Genomic DNA, 11793 nt, shown 5'->3' on the forward strand with positions numbered 1-11793 from the left:
GCGAAACACGAACTGTCAGTTTCTGTGTTTGTTTAGTGTGTAGCTGACGTCGTAATTAGTGTTTTCTTGCAACCTCACCTTTAGGACTGCAATCGTTCTATAATATTTCATATAATACTTGCTGGCAACATCAGTCCAGTCCAAATAATCCTATGCGTCTGTTTCCGTAACGAAGAATCTTCATACACCAATTTCAAACATTTCACAATAACTTTATTATCCCACCTGCTACAAATTAATATTATCATTAGGGAATGTGTTCTTATCTCCGAACACATTTCATTAATATTAGCCATTTAAAGCGTACCTGTCAACTCTATCTCATACAGTGTTACCAGATCAACAGGCTCGTATCACGCATGCTAAGAGGGACGAACTTCTGCTGTCGACTGTACATTAACAAAATATCTGGAACAGCTTTAATCCAACATTAAAGATTCTTGGTGGATGGGTTCAGGATCAGCCAAGAAATAAGCATATTATTTTTTACAACAATGAGTCAAAGGTCAAGGTCACAAGACAAAGACGAGTTTAACAGTTTTTAAAGGATTGTAAACAAACTCTGGAAGTGTTAAGGATAAGGCAAGAATGAAAGGATTTCATTTTGAAAACAGTCAAAGGTCAAGGTCAAAGGGATAGGTTAAATGCCACGGTGAGGGGGCAATGTCAACTCAGTGTTGACCTGCTTTGAACCAAACTCGGTGGAAGGGAGAAGGGTCAAGCAAGAACAAAGGCATTCAGTATTGCTAGCAATTCAGTCAACAATTAAGGTCACACAACAAGGTAAAAAATCGACTAGTATATCTGTGAATGATGAAAATAATAAGTCTGGTTCTGATTTGGACCAAACTTGGTAGGTGAGGCGAGAATCATCCCAGAAGTTGAACTATTGTTTTTGGGAATATATCTAAGGCACGGGTTCATAACCTTTCTCGATGCTCAGACCACCGGTGGGTTGCCCACGATGTCCCCATATCCCCTTTGCCAGACTGTTGAAAGCATCATCATCATCAGTCCCGTTAGGTGCCAGTATGACGACAAAACATGTCAAGAGTCTGTTTTTCTTTATGTATGAATGACTAGGGACAGACCAGAAAAGAAAATCATTAGGATTATATTCTCTTTATTTACTTGTTGAAACATCGCAAGTGACAAAGTACAAGCTTCCTTCAACTATTCAACAACACAGTTTTGATTCACCTGTTTCAGAAACCAAAACAGTAACTTTGCTTCTCACAGCTGACGAGTTTTATTGAAAAAAACTAAAACATATAGGTTTTACTGAAACCGATCGCTACTACATCCGATTTTTTAATAAACTGAAATAAAATAGCCTATCTTACTTATTCACTGAACAAGTCCCATATCCCCGTATTTTGGTCCCCATACTCCTAAGGCGTATGGATATCCTCGGTTAAGAACCCCTGGTCTAAGGTCAAGGTCACGTGCCAAGGTCATCTTAAAGTTTTATCTAATGCAAACTAACCTTTGTGGAAGGGTTAAGTTTAAAACAAAGATAAACGGATTCGATTTTGAGAACAGCCAAAGGTCAAGGTCACAAGATAAGGTTAAATGTCAAGGATCCTGGGCAAAGTCAGCACAGGCAGTTGTGCTCTCAACTGATCCAAACTTGATGGAAAGACAAAGGCTGATAAAGTACTGAAGTAATTCGATTTTGAGTAAAATCTATCGAAGGTCAAATACACAGGGTAAAGCCAAAAGTTCGGCTCCAAGAACAGTTGTTGGGCGCGGGTGGTGCACTCTGTGAGTGCTTCTTGTTGCTGCTGATTAGTTTAGCAAGACACCATGCCAGTTGGCACTGTTAAAAGTCGGTGGAAAAGAACTTTGACTCCGAGTATATGTTTGTATGATTTAAAGGTGAAGCTTATATAATGTGCTATAATAGCAGACAAAGATACCTGTATGTGTGTGTGTGTATGTGTGTGTGTGTGTGTGTGTGTGTGTGTGTGTGTGTGTGTGTGTGTGTGTGTGTGTGTGTGTGTTATTTAAAGGTGAAGCTTGTATAATGTGCTATAATACCAGACAAAGATACCTGTGTGTGTGTGTGTGTGTGTGTGTGTGTGTGTGTGTGTGTGTGTGTGTGTGTGTGTGTGTGTGATTTAAAGGTGAAGCTTGTATAATGTGCTATAATACCAGACAAAGATACCTGTGTGTGTGTGTGAGTGTGTGTGTGTGTGTGTGTGTGTGTGTGTGTGTGTGTGTGTGTGTGTGTAATTCACCGGGTCGGTCAGGATCACCTGATGGTCGTGATGGTCAGCTTTTACCCTCCAGGAAGAGAGCTGAGAGCTCATATAGTCCGATCTAAGGGCAAGGCTGTGACCTTCACACACTCACACACCCGTCCCCTTGCTCAAGGGGGACAGTAACCACCCACTTCGTCAGTGAAACTTTTCGCAACCTGAGTGAGGCGCGAACTCCCGTCCACCAGTTGGCAAGCGGGAACGTTACCACTGCACCAGCGAGCGGTGTGTGTGTGTGTGTGTGTGTGTGTGTGTGTGTGTGTGTGTGTGTGTGTGTGTGTGTGTGTGTGTGTGTGATTTAAAGGTGAAGCTTGTATAATGTGCTATAATACCAAAGATACCTTTGTGTGTGTGTGTGTGTGTAGAGAGAGAGAGAGAGAGAGAGAGTAATAATCACTGAAAAATAGTAAACCATATCTTGATAATGCAGGTAATAAAACAGCATGATGCATAAAACAGAAGCTGACAGGCTTAACATGGTATCGATCCAGGGTCCTCACTAATCAGATCCAGTAATCTACCAGTACTGACTGCTGTGGCTTCTGTCCGTCGTATGTAAGAAAAATCTATCTATCTATCTTTCTATCTGTCTTTCTGTATATCGCTTCATGCAGTTCATCATTTTACTAGCCAGTGTATCTGTCTAGCATTCTTGTCACTCAAACTCCTAATCTTTACCTTTTATTATTCATCGGACTATCCATCCATCCACCTGTCTGTTTGTGTCCATGCTTTTGCATAATATCTTTCCATCCGCATTTCTAGGTGTGTGTGTGTGTGTGTGTGTGTGTGTGTGTGTGTGTGTGTGTGTGTGTGTGTGTGTGTGTGTGTGTGTGTGTGTGTGTGTTATCGATGTGTTCTTATTCCTTCTATTGGTCTATCTGTTTGACTATGCGTCTATCCATACACCTGTTACACATTTGTGTCTCTCTGTGTCTCTACCCATGTACCGGTGTATTTATCTCTCTGCCTGCCAGTCTGTCTGTTATTCTGTCTTTCTATCAAACTGTTGTACAAGGCGGCCACAATTTCCTTCCAGCCACCAGCAAAGCCTTGATCAACTGATAGGAAATAAAACTTTTTCATGATCACAAATACTCTACTATTTTATGCCCGGTAACAGCAAACGATTTTATTCAGTAGAGCGAGTCATAACAGCCTGTGAGAGGTAATAACACCATTAACCTTTTCACGATCAGGATAACTCTAGCTCTATATTGCAACTAACACCAGACGATTTTATTGATCAAAGAGCAAGTATAAGAGGCTGAGAGTGTCAATAAATGAAGTCAGTGAAGCAGTAACACAGTAATGAAATATACTGTAAACACTCTCAGGCTCGTAGGATTCACTCAGTTCAGTCAAACCGGCTGCCGTTACCTGCAATAATGTAATAGAGTTGTCCTCACCGTGACAGGGTTAATGCTGCAAGGGAGAAAAACATTTGTGGCTCCTATAGCTCACTCTCACCTCAATATAATCCTCTGGTGTCAGCTGGAATAGAATACTAGAGTTGTTCCCACGAAGAGAGAGTTAATGACTAATATTTACACGCTCAAGCTTCTACGGCTTACTCTCAGCTGAATAAAATCGTCTGGCGTTACCTGCAATAAAATCAATGAGTTCTTCCAACCATGAGAGGGTTAACTTATAAATAAAGCCAATATTATTCAGGAATGGGATCGATATCTGGTTCTCAGTCAGGGTTCCGGTTCCTGTGCCCTTCAGTACGATGACGTGGTTTTAACTTTAGTCTTGCTGTTACCAGAGGATTTTATTCCAGGATTTCATTGGAGTGGAGTAGTGAAGGAGTTGATTAAGGCCGTATCTAACTCCTCCAGCTGGAAATGTCTCTCCTCAGCTGAATAAAGTCATCTGGGAGTAGCAAGAATACAATGAAAAAGAAAGTAATCGGTGTGAAGGGGTTATTCCTGTCAGAGAGAGAGAGAGAGAGAGAGAGAGAGAGAGAGAGAGAGAGAGAGAGAGAGACTATGCATAAGACATGAGTCGACAGAAAACATTAAAAAAGAGTGCCAAAGTGATGACCTGTGGTTGGAATTATAAAAAAGAAATCACCCAAACTCCCGGGTTCGATCCCGGGCCTAATTAACCGGACCCAGTTATCTACCTGTGGTGGCTGTAGTGATTTCTACCTGTCTGCCTGCCTAGCTGACTATTTCTCTCTTACTTCATCAGCCTATTATACTATACCATCATTAGCATCATCATCATCATTTTCGGATTTCCCTCCACTGTATGACACAGATCTCTGCCAACTATCTCTGCAATGACGTTTTTGTTGTTAAGATATATCAGTGTGGTTGTGTTCCTGGGTGAATGTGGTAGTCATTTGTGGAAGAAGGAGGTGAGGAAGTCTGAAAACGAGGTACTGTGTTATTGGAAAGTAGATGTGAGTGTGCTTTGCATTAGCGTGAGTTAATGAAAAGTTTGTGTAAAAGGTGAGTGTAGATCTAGTGCACTGTTGACGCATGTGTGTGTGTGTGTGTGTGTGTGTGTGTGTGTGTGTGTGTGTGTGTGTGTGTGTGTGTGTGTGTGTGTGTGTGTTTTCGATTTGTTCTTATTCCTTCTCTTGGTCTATCTGTTTGACTATTCATCTGTCCATACACCTTTTACACATCTGCCAGTCTGTCTATTTGTCATTCTGTCTTTCTATCAAACTGTTGTACAACTCGGCCACAACTACTTTCCACCCACCAGCAAAGCCTTGATCAACTGATACGAATAATAACATTTTCCATGATCACAACTACTCTACTATTTTATTCTAGCTAACAGCGAACGATTTTATTCAGCAGAACGATCAGAACAGCCTGAGAGAGGTAATAACACCATTAACCTTTTCACAATCAGGGTAAGTCTAGCTTTGTATTCCAACTAACACCAGACGATTTTATTGAGCAAAGAGCAAGTATAAGAGGCTGAGAGTGTCAATAAATGAAGTCAGTGAAGCAGTAACACAGTAATGAAATATACTGTAAACACTCTCAGGCTCGTAGGATTCACTCAGTTCAGCCACACCGGTTGCCGTTACCTGCAATAATGTAATAGAGTTGTCCCCACCGTGACAGGGTTTATGATGCCAGGGAGAAAAAAAAAATCTGTGGATCCTATAGCTCACTCTCACCTGAATATAATCCTCTGGTGTCAGCTGGAATAGAATACTAAAGTTGTCCGCACTCTGAAAGGGTTAATGACTAATATTTACACGCTCAGGCTCCTACGGTTTACTCTCAGCTGAATAAAATCGTCTGGCGTTACCTGCAAGAATACCATTCAGTTTTTCCAACCATGAGAGGGTTAACTTATAAATAAAGCCAATATTATTCAGGAATGGGATCGATATCTGGTTCTCAGTCAGGGTTCCGGTTCCTGTGACCTTCAGTACGATGACGTGGTTTTAATTTTAATCTTGCTATTACCAGAGGATTTTATTCCAGGATTTCATTGGAGTGGAGTAGTGAAAGAGTTGATTAAGGCCGTATCTAACTCCTCCAGCTGGAAATGTCTCTCCTCAGCAGAATAAAGTCATCTGGGAGTAGCAAGAATACAATGAAAAAGTAATCGGTGTGAAGGGGTTATTCCTGTCAGAGAGAGAAAGAGAGAGGGGGGGGGACGAGAATCAACAATCGTGGTAAATTTACTAACGAAAAAAAAAAAATGATAAAACGAACTTGGGATGATATGATAAAAGAAACCCCATCGCTGACCACTGGTTTCGATGCCGGGCCGTCACCATCCAGACCCAGTTCTCTACCAGTGTTGGCTGTTGTGGCTTCTGTCAGTAGTGTTATGTTGGGAAAACCTCTCTCTCTCTCTCTCCCTGTCTCCAAAGCGGCCACAACCGCAATACTTCAACCACAGGCAAAGCTTTTAATAAACTGATTGGGATTATTAGGTCTTTCATGATTACAGCGCCTCTAATCCTTTGCGTCAAGTAACGCAAGACGATTTTATTCAGCTGAGAATGATCCGTATGAACCTGAGACTGTTGATCCTGCCACCACTATATCTCACATGGTCGGGATACCTCTTGCATTTAATACAACTTAGGACAGACAATGTTATGCAGCTTAGAATGACTCATAATAGCCTGAGAGTATTAACAGGATATCAAGTAACTGATCTAATCACTGGCCAATGCAAAATATTGTCAACTCAAACATCATTAATTCTCAGTCCATTGAATACAATGCTGTGGCGTTATCTGCAGTCCAATCCTATAATTGCCACGGCGATGACAGCGTTAACTTATAAATTTAGCCAATAGTATTCAGGAATGGGCATCGATATCTGGTTGTCAGGAACAGCTCCGGTTCTTGGCCCCTTCAGTACCATGACATTCTTTTTATTGTTGCAGTTACCAGACGATTTTATTCAAGGATTTCCACCGACTCCAGTAGTGAAGGAGTTGATTAAAACAAGGGTAAACAGATTCGATTTTGAGAACCGCCAAAGGTCAAGGTTACTAGGAAAGGTCATATGTCAAAGACCTTGGGCAAAGTCAGCACAGGCAGTTGTACTCTCAAGTGATCCAAACTTGATGGAAAGGTGAAGGCTGATACAGTAGTGAAGTAATTCGATTTTGGGTACAATCTGTCTAAAGTTAAATTCACAGGGCAATGCCAAATGTTCGGCTCCAAGAACAGTTGTTGGGCGCGGGTGTTGCACTCTGTGAATGCTTCTTGTTGCTGCTGATTAGTTTAGAAAGACTCCATTATGAGCTGGCAGTGTTAAAGGTCGGTGTAAAAGAACCTTGACCCTAAGTATATATGTGTATGATTTAAAAGTGGAGTTTGTAGTCTGTGCCATAATCCCAGACAAAGATATCTGAGAGAGAGAGAGAGAGAGAGAGAGAGAGAGAGAGAGAGAGAGAGAGAGAGAGAGAGAGAGAGTTAATACTCTCTGAAAAATAGTAAAACATAACTTGATAACGCAGGTACCAAAACGGCATGAAGCATAAAACAGAAGCTGGCAGACTTAAGATCGTATCGATTATGGGTCCTCACTATCCAGACCCAATTATCTACCAGTACTGACTGCTGTGGCTTCTGTCCGTCGTTTGTAAGGAAAATCTATCCATGTATCCATCTGTCTCTCTGTATATCACTTCATGCAGTACATTAATTTACTGGCCTGTTTATTTGCCTTGCATTCTTGTCAATCAAACTGTTATTCTTTATCTTTTATTATTCTTCGGACTAACTATCCATTCACCTGTCTGTTTGTCTGTTTGTCTGTTTGTCTCGTGAGGCCAGTCAGCTCAGTCGCTCTCGTGAGGCCAGTCAGCTCAGTCGCTCTCGTGAGGCCAGTCAGCTCAGACGTGCTAGAGACCTGTGGTAGTGTTGTGCTAGTGTGCTTTAGTGATCTGTGATAGTGGTTGTGTTAGTGTGTTGTAGTGATCAGCGATAGTGCTGTGCTAGTGATCCGTGAGTGTGTGTGTTGTGGTGACCCATAGTGTGTGCTACCTTGTGTGAACTAGTGCGTAATGGCTTCCTCGGCAGAGAGCTGTGTCCCCACTGCAGGTACTGAAAAGGACTACCTTGAATTAAAGGAGGAACTTCTCGAACTGAAGCGGGAGGTACAAATTCTCAGGCAGGAGAAGGCACAAATGAGGGAATTGTTGGAGGAGATGTTGGAGGAGAAAGAGAAAAAGGCTGAAGGTTGGACACTTGTTAACAAGGGTGCAACGAAGTTCACTCTTAAAAAGCAAACGGAAATTAAGACAACTAATACATTCGACACACTACGGGACGAATGTGAAGGGAAGGCAGAGAGGGAAGTAGAGGAGAAGGACGGTGAGAGAACTTCCAGTACAGGTAAGTATAAACAGAACAAGAAAGGTAAGAAAAATGTTGTTGTTGTTGGAGACTCCCAGGTGAGATATCTGAACAGGGCCATGTATACTCCACTCGCTAAACATGTGTGTCTTCCAGGGGCCAGGGTGGCTAATGTGGTAGATAAAATTTCAAATATCGTAAAGGAAAGTGGTGACAAACCCACTGTGTGCCTCAGTGTAGGAGGCAATGATATTAGTAGCCGTAAGAGTGAGGTACTGTGGAAGAGGTACAAGTTGATGTTAGAAAAGGTTAGGGAGAGGGGAGGAACCCCTGTAGTGCTTGGTGTTTTACCAAGGTGGCGGGTTGGAAGGGAATGGTTGAGCAGGGCAATAGGGTTTAATTGCCGCCTTGAAAGGTATTGCAAAGATAATACAATACCTTTCATAGACAGCTGGGACCGGTTTTATGGACGAAGTGCCTTGTATAGTTGGGATGGGACTCATCTTAGCAGGCAAGGAGTTACTGTTTTAGCTGGAATGATAGATAGGGAGTTGGAGGGATTTTTTCGAGATTGAGAAGTAGGTGTACAGGAAGATGCAGCAACTACAGTCAGAAATCATTATTACCATGTTTGGATAGATGCATCGATACTTGCAAAATTAAGAACAAAAGTTCAACCAATAGTGTAGATACATCCACTCAGGCACCTCAAATTGAGCAGGCGATGATAGATGATAGAACAAGCGATGATAGAAGGGCGATAAGCGATAGTACAAAAAATTGTTATATTAGTAAAGTAAAGAGTTTCCCAGTTAGTAATAAAATAAATAACAGTAAATGCCAAGGTAAAGGCATAACTACTCGTAATAATCTGAAAGTGTACTACACAAACAGCCGGAGTTTACGTAATAAAATGGATGAACTGAGGGCTTTAATTTGTACAGAGAAAATAGACATTGCCGTTATTAGTGAAACTTGGATGAATACAGACACTCGAGAATTTTTAGCAGAATATCAGATAAAAGGCTATAATATTTTTGTGTCAAACCGTCAGGGAAGAAAGGGGGAGGGGTAGCTATTTATGTAAAGGATTCACTAAACTGTTACAATAAAGCAGACATTAAAGTAAATAGGGACACAGAAAGTGTCTGGGTTGAAATTAGTAACAATAGGGAGAAATTAGTCTTAGGAGCAATTTACAGATCTCCAAAATTAAGTAGAGCTGATAGTAAATACCTCTGGGAGGAAATTAGGAAAGCATCACAGTCCAGCTTAGTAATAATTGTTGGGGACCTTAATCTGCCAAGGATAGATTGGAGAAATCAGACAGGAGATGCAGAGTCAGAGGAATTTCTAGAGGTAGTACAGGATAATTTCCTTTATCAGTATATCAGGGAGCCCACCAGAGGTAATAATATACTAGATTTGGTTTTAGCTAATAAAGAAAATATCATTAGCGATATAGAGGTTGGTGGACGACTTGGTAATAGCGATCATGAAGAAATTAAGTTCAAATTTATTTGGGATGTCTGTTCCACTGAAAATACCTCCACCGTTCCTAATTTTCGTCTAGGAGATTTCGATGGCTTAAGAGCTTATTTTCGAACGGTATTCCACAGGGAGATTAGCTATTTGAGGGAATGTCAGGTTAGTGGGGATCCCCAGGTCATAGTTCAGGCGCAGGAAGCACGTGGGGACGTCCGTCAGGTGTCTGTGAGGGAGGAGGTGGTAGATAGGAATGTAGTCCAGGTGACGGAAATTAACTCAGCTCCAGTACCAAACAGACGTTCGACCAGTGAGAAGTATAACGAGTTAATAAATATAATATACGGAGGCCAAGATAGATATATTCCTTCAAAACCGTTTAGAACTAACAATTCAGAACCAAGATGGTTAAACAACAGATTAAAATCTCTCATAGGCCAAAGGAAAGGAATATATAGAAAAATAAAACGTGGAGAGGAACACTTACGTAACCGGTACACAATTTTAAATAGAGAAGTAAAGAGGGAGATAAGAAAAGCAAAGAGAAGTTATGAAATTAAGGTTGCAAGTGAATCAAAAGTAAACCCCAAGGGTTTTTATCAAATGTACCGAACGAAAAATAAAGATAGGATAGGACCACTCAGAACAGAATCAGGTGACATTACCAGTGAAGATAAAGAAATGTGCTCCATCCTAAATAATTATTTCATATCAGTATTCACCAAGGAAAATCTAAGCCTGGTCCCTCAAGCAGCAAATATTTACCATGAGAATACGGAAAATATTCTTAGTAAAATAACCATTAGTAAGGAGGACGTATTGAAAGAAATTAACAAGTTAAAACCTCAAAAATCGCCAGGTCCGGACGATATATATGCAAAAATTATAAAAGAAACCAAAGAAGAATTATGTCAGCCACTTTTAACGTTATTTAATGACTCTTTAAGTTCAGGAGAAGTTCCAGAGGCGTGGAAAACCGCAAACGTAGTGCCCATCTTTAAAAAGGGTGATAAATCAGCTGCGTCGAATTATCGTCCGATAAGTCTAACGTCAATAGTAGGAAAAATGTTAGAGTCAATTTTGGCAAATAAGATTAGAGAACACTTAGAAAGATTTAATCTTATAAACGAAAGTCAGCACGGATTCAGGCAAGGACGATCCTGCCTCACAAATTTGTTGTCATTCTACTCGGAGGTCTATGAGGCAGTAGATAGCGATAAAGCTTACGATGTTATTTATCTGGACTTTAGTAAAGCTTTTGATAGAGTCCCACACGAAAGGTTAGTTAGAAAGGTTCGAGCACACGGTATAGACGGCGATATCTTAAAATGGATAGAATCCTGGCTGAAAGGACGAAAGCAGAGAGTATTAATAAATGGAACTAAGTCGGACTGGGGATTAGTAACTAGCGGTGTACCACAGGGTTCAGTACTCGGTCCCTTATTATTTATCATATATATAAATGATCTAGACTTAGGAGTCAATAGCAGAATCAGCAAATTTGCCGACGATACAAAAATAGGGCGTATCATTAACTCGACTGACGATTGCCATTACTTACAAAAAGACCTCGATACATTGTCCAAATGGTCTAAAACTTGGCAAATGGAATTTAACGTTGAAAAATGTAAAGTACTTAACGTAGGCAAGACCATTGGAGATACTAAATACAGCTTAGATAACAAAGAAATTAGCAAATCGGAATGCGAGAGAGATCTAGGAGTTATGATTAGTAACGACCTTAAACCTAGGCAACAGTGCATTAATGCGAGAAATAAAGCAAATAGGGTCCTAGGATTTATTTCGAGAAGCGTGAGCAATAGATCATCTAAAGTAATACTGAAACTTTATCTAGCATTAGTAAGGCCACATTTAGACTACGCAGTACAATTTTGGTGTCCTTACTATAGAATGGATATTAATTCGTTAGAAAATGTACAGAGAAGAATGACTAAAATGATACATGACGTCCGGAACCTGTCATATGAAGACAGACTGAAAAGACTAAGTCTGCATTCGCTAGAGAGGCGTAGAGTAAGGGGAGACTTAATTGAGGTTTTTAAGTGGATGAATGGTATAAATAAGGGAGATATTAGCAAGGTACTTAAAGTGAGCATACAGGATAGAACTAGAAATAATGGTTTCAAACTAGAAAAATTCCGTTTCAGAAAGGAAATCGGTAGAAATTGGTTTGGTAATAGAGTAGTAGACGAATGGAATAAGCTACCTAGTAAAGTAGTTGCTGCCTC

The sequence above is a fragment of the Coenobita brevimanus genome, chromosome 113, assembly GCF_032717465.1.
Source record: "Coenobita brevimanus isolate Jiangsu-jjx chromosome 113, ASM3271746v2, whole genome shotgun sequence".
NCBI classification, from domain to species: domain Eukaryota; kingdom Metazoa; phylum Arthropoda; class Malacostraca; order Decapoda; family Coenobitidae; genus Coenobita; species Coenobita brevimanus.